Source organism: Triticum dicoccoides, unplaced genomic scaffold (genome assembly GCF_002162155.2).
Source record: "Triticum dicoccoides isolate Atlit2015 ecotype Zavitan unplaced genomic scaffold, WEW_v2.0 scaffold114796, whole genome shotgun sequence".
In the NCBI taxonomy this organism is placed as follows: Eukaryota; Viridiplantae; Streptophyta; class Magnoliopsida; order Poales; family Poaceae; genus Triticum; species Triticum dicoccoides.
This window is the reverse complement of record NW_021179659.1, coordinates 1-15091: the sequence shown is the minus strand read 5'-3', so window position 1 is coordinate 15091 and position 15091 is coordinate 1. Positions and strand designations below refer to the sequence as shown.

At 47.1% G+C, this 15091-nt stretch overlaps 1 non-coding gene and 4 pseudogenes across 1 annotated transcript; 2 read left to right on the top strand and 3 right to left on the bottom strand.

Annotated features, from left to right (window-relative positions):
- Positions 1-6629: 6629 nt before the first annotated feature.
- On the bottom strand, positions 6630-6804 carry LOC119343074 (annotated as a pseudogene).
- Positions 6805-9235: 2431 nt separating this feature from the next.
- LOC119343072 lies at positions 9236-10827 on the top strand (annotated as a pseudogene).
- Positions 10828-11669: 842 nt separating this feature from the next.
- LOC119343073 lies at positions 11670-11866 on the bottom strand. The gene has a single exon (XR_005165883.1). It is a non-coding gene; the product is annotated as a U2 spliceosomal RNA (small nuclear RNA).
- Positions 11790-15031, top strand: LOC119343071 (annotated as a pseudogene).
- Positions 14060-14238, bottom strand: LOC119343075 (annotated as a pseudogene).
- Positions 15032-15091: the final 60 nt, after the last annotated feature.

Genomic DNA, 15091 nt, shown 5'->3' with positions numbered 1-15091 from the left:
AAATATATGTGGAGCTGCAGCAAGCGACTAGCAAATATGGTGGCTATCTTATTCGCAAAAGAGAGCGAGAAGAGGAGGCAAAGCGCGAGCGAGAAACTAGAGAGCAACCTGCGCAAACATTACTCCAACACCGTGTCCACTTCCCGGACTCCGCCGAGAAGAGGCCATCACGGTAACACACTCGGTTGATTCATTTTAATTAATTTAAGGTTCAAGTTATCTACAACCGGACATTAACAAATTCCCATCTGCCCATAACCGCGGGCACGGCTTTCGAAAGTTTAATCCCTACAGGGGGAGTCCCAACTTAGCCCATGACAAGCTCTCACGGTCAATGAAGGAATAGACCTGCTCCCAAGACGTTCCGATCAGACTCGGTATCTCGGTTACTCAAGACACTTCGACAGGTTAAAACAAGACCAGCAACACCGCCCAAATGTGTAAACAAATCCTGATAGGAGCTGCACATATCTTGTTCTCAGGGCACACTCAGATGAGCCAGACATCGGGTAGGCCAGCCTAGAGTTGCCCCTGGTAGCCCCGGACATCGCTCGGTTGGACCAACACTCAGAGGAGCACTGGCCCGGGGGGGCTAAAATAAGATGACCCTTGAGTCTACAGAATCCAAGGGAAAGAAAAGGCTAGGTGGCAAATGATAAGACCAATGTTGGGCATTGCTGGAAAAGCTTTAATCAAGGCGAAATATCAAGGGGTTCCCATTATAACCCAACCGCGTAAGGAACGCAAAATCCGGGAACATAACACTGATATGACGGAAACTAGGGCGGCAAGAGTGGAACAAAACACTAGGCGAGAGGCCGAGCCTTCCACCCTTTACCAAGTATATAGATGCATTAAGATAACATGGCAATATAATGATATCCCAACAAGTAAATAAATGTTCCAACCAGGAACAGCCTTCAATCTTCACCTGCAACTAGCAACGCTATAAGAGGGGCTGAGCAAAGCGGTAACATAGCCAATCAACGGTTTGCTAGGACAATGGTGGGTTAGAGGTTTGACATGGCAATTTGGGAGGCTTGAAAGCAAGTGGTAGGCATCGTAGCAATGGCATAGCAAAAGAGCGAGCAAACTAGCATAGCAAAGATAGTAGTGATTTCGACGGTATGATCATCTTGCCTGCACAGTTGTTAGAGTTGACTGGATCCTCGAAAGCAAACTCAACGGGCTCCTCGTTAGCAAACTCATCTCCCAGCTCTACCCAAACAAGACAAACAAGCAACAAGGATACAATCAACCACGTGCAAGGATCAAGCAATATGATGCAATGATGATATGCTATGCGGGATGCGATGCGGGATGCAAAATGCAAGATATGACAGGAAATGCATGAACCTGGCCTCAACTTGGAAATCCAAATGTGCCACTGGAAAGATGAGATGAAATCGCTTGAAAACGATATAAAGAACGCCGGAATCGGAGTTACGGTTTGGAAATGGCAAGCGATTCAAATATGACACCGGTCTGTGATTTACAGCAAGTAGGCATCTAAATGCAACGAAATGAATATGCTACAGCAACCAAACATGACAACAAGATACATGGCAGGGATGCACACAAGATGCTTAAAAAAAGTCTAGCACTGAGCTACGGCCAATTCATCCATTAACAGGTTCAAACAAGCATGGCAAAAGTGCATATGACAAACAGATCTCAGACTTAGTGAAATTAACACTTGTCTAGAATTTCAGATCAGGTAGCCCTCTTCGGAGCAGCAAAACTACATGCTACAGGATCTGAACATGGCAAAGTAAAGTATGGCATGGAGCTACTCAAAGAGCTTAACAAAAGTCCCTTAGTGACCTTGAGCCAAAAGGGATCAAAAAATACATTTGCAAGCACGTGAACATAGCAAAAACATAATCAGTTCTCAGACTTAGTGAAAACTGGCACATGCTGAAATATAACTCAAGTAGGCATGTTTACGAGCTCGATGCACTCACTACAGAGCAAGTCATGGCAAGACAAGCATACACCCATCAAGAAGGCACAAAATTCAATCTAGACATGGAAAGAACAATAGCATAGCATGCACGTATCAACTACAACATCACCGGAAAAATTGCAAACAAGTTGACAATCTGCCCAGATTCACAAAGTAGCAAAAATAGAGCTCGATTGACTCAAGTTAGGGTGCTCCACAATTGTAAACAAAGACATGGATGGATAGAGTACTACAAGATTAACAAAACTCGCTTACTGATCATCCTCAAAAGAGGCACGGATCACTAGGAAACAACAAGAACATATGGCAACATGAGATAAACAGCTCCAGTACTTAGTGAAATCACTAAGTCCCTGAAAACAGAATTAGCAAGTGCACCACTTTGCAAGCTTGCACAAGTCACCACACACATCACAAAAATACATGGGTTGCACCTCTGGAAAGATGACAAAACCCTTAACAAAACATATGTACAACTCATGGGCATAGCATGCACACAATAATCATGGCGAAAATGACAAAAACCTAAACGGAGTAGTAGATCTGACAATTATCTCAAGTAGCCCTCTTCTAACAGCATTTCGGGCACCAAGATGAACTCAAATGAAAATGATGCAATGGAATGAAATGATGTACTCTCTGAGATGAACATTTTGATATGCTATATGCATGAATCGGAGCTACGGATGCAAAGTTACGGGGTCACGAACAGGAGCACTTGGATCAGAAATTCTGAGACTTAGACGAAATTTTACCCCTAGGGTTTACTGTTCATCCGAGATCTGGATCTGCACGTTGCACGAGGTTCGACGCCGGGGTCCTGTTCGCCGGAGTTGGGGACCGCGGTGGCCGAGGAGGGAGGAGGAGGCCGGAGCCGGGTGGTGGCGCGGCGACCACGGCGAGGAGGCGGTCGGCGGCGGCCGGCGTGCGGGCGGAGAGGCGGCGGTGGCGGCTTGGCGCGGCGGCGGCGCGGCAGCGGCTGGCGGCGGCGGCTGGCGGCGCGAGGCGGCGGCAACGCGGGAGGCGGCGGCAACGCGGCGCGGGCCCGAGTGGCAGCGGGGAGGGCCCGCGATGGGCCGCAGCGGGACGACGGAGGAGGCGGCGCGGGGAGGCCACGTGGCAGCCCCTCAGTGGCTGCGGGCGGCGGCGGAGTCCGTCCGGCGAGAAACGGACACGTCCGGTGCGCGCGAGGGGATTTTTTTAGGGTTTCGGGGAGGAAGGAGATCCGAAAACGGAGGGGTGTTTAAATAGGCATAGAGGGAGTTAGGAGAGTCCAAATGAGGTGCGGTTTTCGCCCATGCGATCGTGATCGAATGCTCTAGATGATGGAGAGGGTTTTGGTGGGTTTTGGGCCAAATTGGAAGGGTGTTGGGCTGCAACACACACGAGGCCTTTTCGGTCCCTCGGTTAACCGTTGGAGTATCAAACGAAGTCCAAATGATACGAAACTTGACAGGCGGTCTACCGGTAGTAAACCAAGGCCGCTTGGCAAGTCTCGGTCCAATCCGGAAATGTTTAATCCCCACACACAAAAGAAAGGTAGGAATGACCACCGGAGGAGAACGAAGCGCCGGAATGCAAAACGGACAACGGGGAAAATGCTCGAATGCATGAGACGAACACGTATGCAAATGCAATGCACATGATGACATGATATGAGATGCATGACAACGATAAAAACACATGGAGACAAAGACCCGAACCCGAGAAAATAAAATAACTTAACGCCGGAAACGGCAAGAGTTGGAGTACAAATTGGGAAAGTTACATCCGGGGTGTTACAACTGGGCAGCGCGCCAACAAATTTTTTATATAGTTTTTTCTTTTCTACATTATTTATTTTTTTCTATTTATTTTTGAGTAGTTTTTTATATAGTTTTTTCTTTTCTGCATTATTTATTTTCTTCTATTTATTTTTGAGTAATTTTTTTGTATAGTTTTTTTTATTTTCTGCATTATTTATTTTCTTCTATTTATTTTTGAGTAATTTTTTTGTATAGTTTTTTTATTTTCTGCATTATTTCTTTTCTTCTATTTATTTTCTTTTGGAAATTGAATGCTACATACTGAACAATTAGGTAAATGACCGAAAAACAACAAATGATGTCAGAACATGTTGGAAATTGATGACGTCGCTTTGAATGCTGCATACTGAACACAAAAGAAGTCCGGAGTTTAATTAAGTTTAAAAAACATTGAAGTGGCCGTGTAACAGATGAGTTCTCGTTCGAAACCCTGATACTCCGAAATAGTATGTCCAATTTGTACACGAAGTGCGTCTAGTTTTTGCCGTGACCCTCTCTACTCTTTCGCGCATGCTATGCGGGTGATATGATGATACCATGCCAAGTTTCAACATTTTCAGAATTCATTTTGTAGTGATTTTCAATTTCATGGTCATTTAGCTCTCTAAACAATTAGGTAAATGACCGAAAAACAATAAATGATGTCAGAACATGTTGGAAATTGATGACGTTGCTTTGAATGCTGCATACTGAACACAAAAAAGTCCGGAGTTCAAATAAGTTATTAAAAATAAAAAGAGGTGCAATGCTGGTTAATTTGCTTCAAGCCATTCGGAATAGTGTAGACTGCACTGCACATAGCTATTCCGCAAGGTTTGAAGCTAATCAACATGTAGGTGAGCATTGCAACTCTTTGTCATTGTCTGTGCACTCACGGCTTATAAACCGCTCATACTTCCTCTCTCTTGGCGAGGTGGGACTAAAAATCAGCTTACAAAGAAACTCTAGTACCGGTTCATGGCATGAACCGGTACTAAAGGTCTTCGTGGGGTCCCCAGACTGACCATAGCCAGACACAGACTAAAGGTTACCCATGAACCGGTACTAATGACGCCCGCCCGCCTAGCCGTTGGAACCGGCACTAATGGTCACATTAGTGCCAACTCAAATTCAAACCGGCACTAATGTGCTTCACATTTGACCCTTTTTCTACTAGTGATGGTGGAGCGGGGCACCGCACACGGCTAAGAGACGATCAACTTGATCAACTTGTGTGTCTAGAGGTGCCCCCTGCCCCTGTATATAAAGGAGCAAGGGGGGAGGCGGGCGGCCTAGGAGAAGGGCGCGCCAAGGGGGGAGTCCTGCTCCTACCGGGAGTAGAACTCCTCCTTTCTTAGTTGGAGTAGGAGAGAAGGAAAGAGGAGGAGAGGGAGAAGGAAAAGAGGGCTGCACCCCTTGTGCAATTCGTACCAGAAGGGGGGCGCAGGCCTCCTTCCTTTTGGCCTATCTCCTCTATTTCCGTATGGCCCAATAAGGCCCATATACTCCCCGGCGAATTCCCGTAACTCTCTGGTACTCCCAAAAATACCCGAATCACTCGGAACCTTTCCGAAGTCCGAATATAGTCGTCCAATATATCGATCTTTACGTCTCGACCATTTCGAGACTCCTCGTCATGTCTCCGATCTCATCCGAGACTCCGAACTCCTTCGATACATCAAAACATATAAACTCATAATATAATTGTCATCGTAGCGTTAAGCGTGCAGACCCTACGGGTTCGAGAACTATGTAGACATGACCGAGACACATCTCCGGTCAATAACCAATAGCGAAACCTGGATGCTCATATTGGCTCCTACATATTCTATGAAGATCTTTATCGGTCAGACCGCATAACAACATATGTTGTTCCCTTTGTCATCGGTATGTTACTTGCCCGAGATTCGATCGTCGGCATCTCAATACCTAGTTCAATCTCGTTACCGGCAAGTCTCTTTACTCGTTCCGTAATACATCATCTCGCAACTAACTCATTAGTTACAATGCTTGCAAGGCTTAGGTGATGTGCATTACCGAGAGGGCCCAGAGATAACTCTCCGACAATCGGAGTGACAAATCCTAATCTCGAAATACGCCAACCCAACAAGTACCTTCGGAGACACCTGTAGAGCACCTTTATAATCACCTAGTTACATTGTGACGTTTGGTAGCACATAAAGTGTTCCTCCGATAAACGGGAGTTGCATAATCTCATAGTCATAGGAACATGTATAAGTCATGAAGAAAGCAATAGCAACAAACTAAACGATCAAGTGCTAAGCTAACGGAATGGGTCAAGTCAATCACATCATTCTCCTAATAATGTGATCCCATTAATCAAATGACAACTCATGCATATGGTTAGGAAACATAACCATCTTTGATCAACGAGCTAGTCAAGTAGAGGCATACTAGTGACACTCTGTTTGTCTATGTATTCACACATGTATTATGTTTCCGGTTAATACAATTCTAGCATGAATAATAAACATTTATCATGATATAATGAAATAAATAATAATTTTATTATTGCCTCTAGGGCATATTTCCTTCAGAGACACGGCGACGGGAAACTCCGACCCGCGGCGAGGGCGGCGACCTGCGTGGTGGGGGTGGGGCAGGTGGTCGGGGATTGACCGGAGGCGTGGGTGCATGTGGGCTGCATGCGGCGCTCCCCTTTTTTCTTCTGACGAGGATTGTGTGCGTGAGGAAGGAGAGAATTGACTTTTTTGCGAAGGGATACCCCCCTTTTTTCTTCTGACGAGGAATGCGTGCGTGAGGAAGAAGGAGAGAGTTGACTTTTGTGCGAAGGGATAAGGCTAATCTGAGGGCCTCTGGCCTTGATCTAATTACAAGCATCCCATCTCAAGAAATGAAAATTTTAAGTTGATGGGCAACACCTGAGGGACCAAATGGCAAGCCATTGTGGTGGTCTCTCTCCCATAAAAAATAAATTTAATATCATTGTGGGCACATGATTCACATATCAAATATTAAACTGATAAGAACAGATACTACACTTGATCTTAGCCAAAAAGCCGAGAAAGATATGAGTTGAACCGCTGCCCTACCCCTCTATTTATCCCCTCCTACCGGACGCAGCTTCGGTGCCTTAAAGGCACCTGCCTTTGGGTCACTGACATGTGGGCTAGCCACTTATTGGGCCCACATGTCATAGACACAAAGGCAGGTGCCTTAAGGCACTGAAATATAGTCCCCTCCTACCCTCCTATCCTCTCCTCGCCTAGCGAGGTGGTACTAAACGAACTGCTCGCGCCTGACGGTACAATGCCACCAAGCCAGCCTCTTGCGTGGGCCTAAACATAGAAGGCCTTTTGCAAGGCCTATTTTACGATCACAGCGCTGGCTAATGAGTTGCTCGCGCCGCTGTTTTGTGATCACAGCGCTGGCGAACGCCACGGCTCGAGGGGCAGTCTGCCGAGAATCAGCCGCGTGCACACGCCCGGAGCTATATATATCTACAGCTAAGAGCATCTCCAGCCGCGCCCTCAACAAGACCCCCTAGGCGACTTTTCGGCCGCCGGTGCTAAAAAATCGGCCCAGTCACGCCCCAAGGACCCAATTTTCGTCGGCTCGGGCTGAAATTGGCGCCGGCGGACCCAACCCAAATCCGGCTTGCTGGGGGGGCGCTCGGGGGCGCTGGGCGAATCGTTTTTGGCGTGAAAGAGCCACGGGCCCTCCTTGCCAGCGACTCGTCTCGCTTCTCGCCGCTTCATCGTCCTCATCGCCTTGTTTCCCGCGGCGAATCAATGCCAAAGCTGCCACGCGCTGCCGCACCGGTCAGCCTCCGTCGTTGATGCCTCACGGGCGGCGCAGTGAAGGCGTGACGACGCGTGTCCCCGCGCATGCCACGCGTAGACGCGGCGGCCACGCGTGCTCGCGGAGCCTCCACCTATATAAGCCGACCCCCAGCGCGCCGGTGGCACGCACAGAGTCTCCACCGCTGACGCACCCTCTCTCCCCTTCCTCCCTCTCCCCTCGCCGTCCCAGTTCAAAGAAATGGCCGAACGATTCCCAGGCGACGACGCGGCGGCGAACGGCTTCAGCCGCCGCCACCTTCACGAGGACGAAGCTTGGCTCCTCTTCGAGACCGAGTACCCGGTCTTGCCGGACATGCGGGTGCCCGAGGCGTGGAGAATCAGCGCCGGCGGGGTCCCGGTGCCACCACCGCCCACCGGGGTGGCACGGCGTGCGGAGATCGCACGTATCCGCGCCTCCCTGCCGCGGGCGGCGAGGGAGGGGCCGCGCTACGTCCCCGACAGTCCGCTCTGGGAGCCGTACTTCCGCCGCCGTCACGCCGAGCAGCTCGAAGCCACCAACGCTGGAGGCCGTCCTTGAGTACATCGAGGGCGGCAACACGCCGAGGCTGGAGTACCGCGAGCCCCCGTCCTTCTCTCGCCGCTGTGGGAGCTCGTGGACGCCGAGGCGCATGGACCCTGGGGCGTCCTCCTCCTCGTCCGGTCGGTCGACCGGCTCTCCCTGCCTCCGCCCCGTCAAGCCGGAGCCCCAGGACACGCGTGTCAGCCGGCGCACCCGCCGCTCCGGTGTCCGCATCGCCGACTCCACCCCCGCCTCTGGCCGCCTCGTCTTCGTCGCGCCCAAACCGGAGCCCAGCCTCCCCCCGGAGTACGAGGAGCTAGCTCGGCGCGGCTTCTCCGACGAGGACGCCCTATGGTGGGCGCGCGACGACTACCTCCGCGACGAGATGGTCCGGCAGCGCCGGGCCCTGGAGGAGATCGCCGCCCTCAAGCGTGGGCGCGAGGACGAGCACGGCGTCGTGATCCTCGACAGCGACGACGACGAGGACGCCGCCGGACCGTCCAACCCGTCGCGCCAACCGGGGGAGGGTTGCAGCAGGGATGGCGGCCGCGGCGGAGGCGACGACGACGACAACGGCGGCGGCGACTACACACGGTTCTATAGCCTCCTCGGCATGTAGAACGGCAACGAGCGGCGAGGCGAGGGAGACGGCGGGCCTAGTAGTGTGTTTTTTTTCTTTTTTGTAAAATATTTTAAATATGTATAAACTCTCGCCGTGTTTGGTTGAATTTGGTTTGAACTTGCCGAAATATGTATGAACTCGCCGAAAATGGTTGAATTTGCGCCATGTTTGTGCCTCATTTTAATTTTCACAAAAATTCGTGGGCGCCGCGACTGGGTGGCATCACGCCCCCAGCGCGCGTTTTGCGCCGGTGCGCCCCAGGGGCGATTTTTAGCGCCTCCTTGAGGGCCAACGGCTGGAGATGCTTTAACCATCACGGGTCACGGCCGAGCGCTGTTGTCAGTAGCGGGCGGAATCCGGGCTCAGTTCCACCATCCTTTCTGAAAGAGCAATTCTGCAAGTGCGTTCATGAGTTATTCAGAACATAGGTTGCTGCAGTCTTCTCTGAATTCACGAGTTATTATTCAGACATTCTCCACCCTCAAAGAACTCAGCAGACCGGATGTCCATTATTAACAGAAAGGCCATGGGATGAGTCGCTAATGATGGAAGTCAGGGACGTCACACAGAAGTTCTTTCAGCTCCCTCACGAGGAAAAATTGAAGATCAAAATGACACCTCAGAGTGATTATAGGTGTGATATCTGAATAAAAACCCAACTCTTCTTGTAGCTAGTTGGTTGGTCCTTGGAATATCTCTACATAAGTACATATGCAATGAACTTTCTTGTGGTCTATCATCAGAGGGTATCAGAGTGGGAGAAAATGTTACCAAGGGTAAACCTAATATGCATGAAGCAATTCATGTAAGTTCATCTGTCCCTCAATTTCTTGTAATACTTGTTTAAATTGTTCTGTCATTTTTAGCTAAACCCTTAGAAAATTTTGCAAGGCTACATGCCTATCGAACCGGGCAGATATGGTAATCATGCTAAACCAATGGAAGAATCTAATTTGTGGTATGTTTTCAACTTCCCTTCTCTGTTTTTCTTTAGGATCCCTTCTCTGTTCTTTTCTCTGAAGGTATATTTTAGAGAGCCGTCGTCACATTTTTTTCAGAAAACGGTTCACTGCCTGCTTTTCTGAAGGTAACACTGTTAGACACCTATTGATGTCAGTATGTTCACCATGTAAAAAAATGCTCCTTTACTACTTAATACGCTTTAAAGAGCTGAATAGTTTATCTTCCATGCAGGCCAGATTATCCATCAAATTTTGACACGCTGCTGGAAAACTATATAAGCCTTCTACAAAGTCCACTTATCTGAATTACTTATTCTTTTATGCTCATCGATCGTATCTGACAGTGTTTATCATGCCATTTTTTATTTCAGATCTTTCAAGGAAGATCATGCGAGGCATAGCCTTGGCACTGGGCGCGCAGTTGGATGCTTTCGAAGGCGGAACAACAGGAGATGCTTTCTGGGTTCTCAGATTGATTGGCTATCCATTCTCAGCTGGCATCCCACCACGCATTGATATTGGATGGTAAGCACACAAAAAAACATATTTGTCTTATGCTTACTTGGGTGGATACATCTGATTGCTTTTCTTCGATACACCATGCATCCTATGATCAATTCAGTGGAGCTCACACAGATTATGGTTAGTACATTGTATCGTGTTCTTTAAGTCAATACTAGAACACTGTATCGTGTTCTTTAAGTCAATACTAGAATAATATGTTTGCCTTTTTAGGAAAAACGCACATGGTATTTTTCAAAACATTAAACCAAAAATCCTGGGGGGAATACTTTTCCTCATTTTGTTAAACTGCAGGCCTTTTTGACACTGGTGAATCAGGACGGTGATATCTGTGCTCTTGAGATACTTATTACTTCACTAGCACACATATCTTGTACTATTATCCATCTATGCCCTCTGTTTCCTCTGTCAAGAAGCAAAGAGATTGATCTGCTGAAACTCTTTAGTAAATTTGGTATCAGGTAAGGAACCAGTCTGGTGAGTGGATATAAGCCAAGCCCGTACCCGGGACCTTAGTTTGCAACATCGGAGACATGCTGAAGGTTTCCTTGTTTGCAACTTCACTGAATTTTATCTGTTTTATCCGCCTAATTCAGTCTTTTCTTGTAGCAACCTTATCAATTGTAAATCATTTTCTTGTAGCTATCAATATTTATTGATGTTAATGTTCACAATGCAACGAAATACTTAATTTTTTTCGACCAATAAGAAGTACTTAATTAATGTGCTTTAAAGAAGTGAATTGTTTATCTTCCATGCCGGCCAGATTATCAATCAAGATTGTACGCGCTGCTGGAAAACCATATAAGCCTTCTACGAGGTCGACTTATATGAATCACTTTGCTTTATTTTTTTAGAGGAATCTGAATCACTTTGCTTATTCTTTTATGCTCGTCAACCGTATCTAGTAATGTTGATCATGCTATTTTTCATTTCAGATCTCTGAGTTATGTTTCAATTTCTGAAACATGTTCAGAACCAAATCACATGATGATATGCACAAGAAAAACAGTCGGACATTTCTGGCAGTCAGATGCCGAGAACTTAGACAGTATCCAGTCCCATTTTCTTTGTTGGGGAGCCACAGGTGGGTTTTGGCCGCACTACAGTTACGTATGTGGGTGGCCATCGTGCTGCAGAAGTGCAGAGTGCAGACTTCAGACCAACCACCACAATCATCAAAAACTCATCGCGCTGGCCTGATTGTTGAGCGGAAACAGGCGACACTGTTACTTACTCACGGGCTCATTTGTTGCCTTCCACCTTCGTCAGTGGGTTATTCATGTGCTCTCTGAATGTAATAGCATAAGAGGGGCTGACGAGGTGTTGTGGTCACCGTCCTGTGCTACAAACTGGCAGCAACAAACAACAAACCGAATGCTTCACCTCAAAGGCTTGGACACAGATTGAGTTTCAAGCATCTTCATCTCAATCTCATCTCAAGATATTAAAATTTAAACTTAATTTGGTTGGGGTACGCCTGCCCAGGCAGTAGTGCAACACACTAGGCGACACCTGAAGGACCCAATGGCAAGCCATTGTGGTGGCCCCTCCCCCATAAAAAATAAATTTAATATCGTTGTGAGCACATGGCCCACATATCAGATATTAAACTGATAAGAACAGATACTACACTTGATCTTAGCCAAAAGGCCGAGAAAGGTATAATTTGATCTGTTGCCCTGCCCCTCTACTTGTACCCTCCTCGCCCTCCCGTCCCCTCCTCGCTAAGCGAGGTGGTACTAAACTAACGACCTGCAGCGGACGTTGCAATGCCACCAAACCAGCCTCTTCCGTGGGCCTAAACAAAGAAGGCCTTTTGGCAAAGGCCTATATAACCGGCCTGATTTGCCCCTGGATTGCTGTTTTGCGATCAGAGTTGGCGAACGTTGTCGGACTGCTGACAGTGACGGGAGGAATCCAGGCTCAGTTCCCCATCTTTTCTGAAAGAGAAATTCTGCAGTGCGTTCGTGAGTTATTCAGAACATAGGTTGCTGCAGACTGGATGTTGGAGTGTGACGGAAGAAGTTGTTCTCCTTGAGGACATCCGGCTCTGATCGATACATGTTTATCCTTGGAAATTTCTCTTTTCCGTGCCAATCGTGTTACGGAGATTTCTCGCCCTAGGCAGCAGATGCACTGTTTGTTTATCTAAAAAGTGAGCTCTGTTTTCCTCTTTGCATGATCAGGTATCAGCCCGCTCGTCGACAAGATCGACGACCCTGACATGGCCGACCAAAAGTATGCTGGACGACGCTTGCAGGGAGGCCGGATTCTTCTATGTGGTAACCGCTCGTTCAACTTTGTGATGCCAAGTAATTTGGACCTGTAAGCAAACTATGTATACTAACTTTTATGTTGTTGTGGTATCTCAACTAAACATGGAAATAAACAGCATCAACAGTTTACAAACAAAATACTGTGCTGTCACCAGTAGTAGAGTGTAAAATACTGTGTGTGTGTGTCTGTGTGTGTGTGTGTGTCATGTTCAGTTGTTGTGTGCATCTGGTCTTTCCCCTTCTGTTTTATGAGCAAAACTGGTTCTAGATGCTGCTCAACTCATCTGTTGAGTCCTAATTAACCATGCCAAATGATGACTGTGTATTATCAACAGAAAGGCCATGGGATTTTGGACTCGCTAATGATGGAAGTCAGGGACGTCACATGCATGTTCTTTCAGCCCCCTCGTGAGGAAAAACTGAAGATCAAAACGACTCCTCAAAGTGGTTATAGGTGTGATATCTAAATAAAAACTTAGCTTTTCTTGTAGCTTGTTGTTTGGTCCTTGGAAAACCACTACATATGTAAATGAACTTTCTTATGGTCTATAGTCACAGGATATCAGAGAGTGGGAGAAAATGTTACCAAGGGTAAACCTGATACGCACGAAGCAATTGATGTAAGTTTACATCTGTCTCTGAATTTCTTGTCATGATTGTTTAAATTATTCTGTTTTTTTAGCTAAACCATTAGAACAAAAAATTGCAGTGCTACACACCTATAGAACCGGGCAGATATGGTGATCTTGCTAAACTAATGGAAGGATCTAATTTGTGTGTTTTCAACTTCCTTTCTCTGTTCTTCTTTAGGGGTCCCTTCTCGGTTCTTTGTTCTGAAGGTATATTTTAGAGCACCGTGATCGCATTTTTTGAGAAAGCCGTTCACTACCTGTTTTTTTTGTGCATTAGAAAATCCTGTAACATTATTATACACCTATCAATATTTATTGATGTTAATGTTCACAATGCAAAGAAGTACTTAATTAATGTGCTTTAAAGAACTGATTGTTTATCTTCCATGCAGGCCAGATTATCAATCAAAATTTGACGCACTGCTGTAAAACCATATAAGCCTTCTACGAAGTGGACTTATCCGAATCACTTTACTTTACTTTTTTGAGAGGAATCTGAATCAATTTGCTTATTCTTTTATGCTCGTCAACCGTATCTAACAGTGTTGATCATGCCATTTTTCATTTCAGATCTTTCAAGGAAGATCATGAGAGGCATAGCCTTGGCACTGGCTGCGCCTTTGGAGGCGGAGTGGCGGGAGATGCTTACTGGGTAAAGCGGGGCATAAAGCCTTTTTCGGTAGTGATGCTTACTGGGTTCACAGATTAATTGGCTCTATCCAGTCTTAGATGACATCCCACAAGAGGAACACACTTATATTGGATGGTAAGCACACATATACCCTAAAAAAGAAGTTATCTTGTGGCATGTTGATACATCCCACTCTGTTTTTCTTCTCTATTCCAGTAGATCTCACACAGATTATGGTGAGTACACCACTCTTGGTTTAACATCATTGTATTTACAGCAATTGATTATGGTGAACGCTTCTCTATTCGGTGAAGAAAACGGGTAGCGTTCCCAAGTACGATAAGGTGGTGTACAGGGAGCACCTGGTGCAGAATGTTCCCATAAAAAATAAATTTAATGTCATTGTGAGGATGTACCCCACATATCAAATATCAAATATTAAACTGATAATAACAAATACTACACTTAATCTTAGCCAAAAGGCCGAGAAAGGTATGAGTTGAACCGCTGCCCTGCTCCTCTATTCGTACCCTCCTCGTCCTCCTGTCCCTTCTTCGCCGAGCGAGGTGGTACTAAACTAACCACCTGCGGTGCGGAGTGCGGACGGTGCAATGCTAGCCTCTTGCGCGTGGGCCTTAAACAAGGAAGGCCTTTTCGGCAAGGCCTGATTCACGCGCCTCTTGCTGTTTTTTTTGAAGGGAACGCGCCTCTTGCTGTTCTGCGATCACCGCCCTCTTGTTTTCGGCAAGGAGGGGCAGACTGCGGAGAACGCGAGCCGCGTGCACACGGTTACGGGCGGAGCTATGTCGGACTGCTTCAACCAAAATATGTATGTACTGCTGACAGTCACGGGCGGAATCGGGGCTCTATTCCGCATCCTTTCTGAAGGAGAAATTCTGCAGTGTGTTCATGAGTTATTCAGGATATATGTTGCTGCGGTCTTCTCTGAATGCACGAGTTATTATTCAGACATTCTCCGCCCTCTCTGAACTCAGCAGGCTGGATGTTGGAGTGTGACGGAACAACTACTTCTCCTTGAGGACATGTAGCTGATCGATACATGTTTGTCCTTGGAAAGTTCGCTTTTCCGCACCTGTCGTGCTAAGGCGATTTCTCGCTCTAAGCAGGTGATATGATTGATGCACTGTTTGTTTATCTCAAAAGTGAGTTCTCTTTTCCTCTTTGCAGGTGATATCAGCACGCTCGTCGACAAGATCGACGACCCTGACATGGCCGCCTACGAAGGTTTGCTGGACGACGCTTGCAGCGACGCCGGATTCTTCGGTGTGGTGATCACTCGTTCAACTTTGTGGTGGCAATGTGGACCGCTAAGCAGGCTATGCAAAACT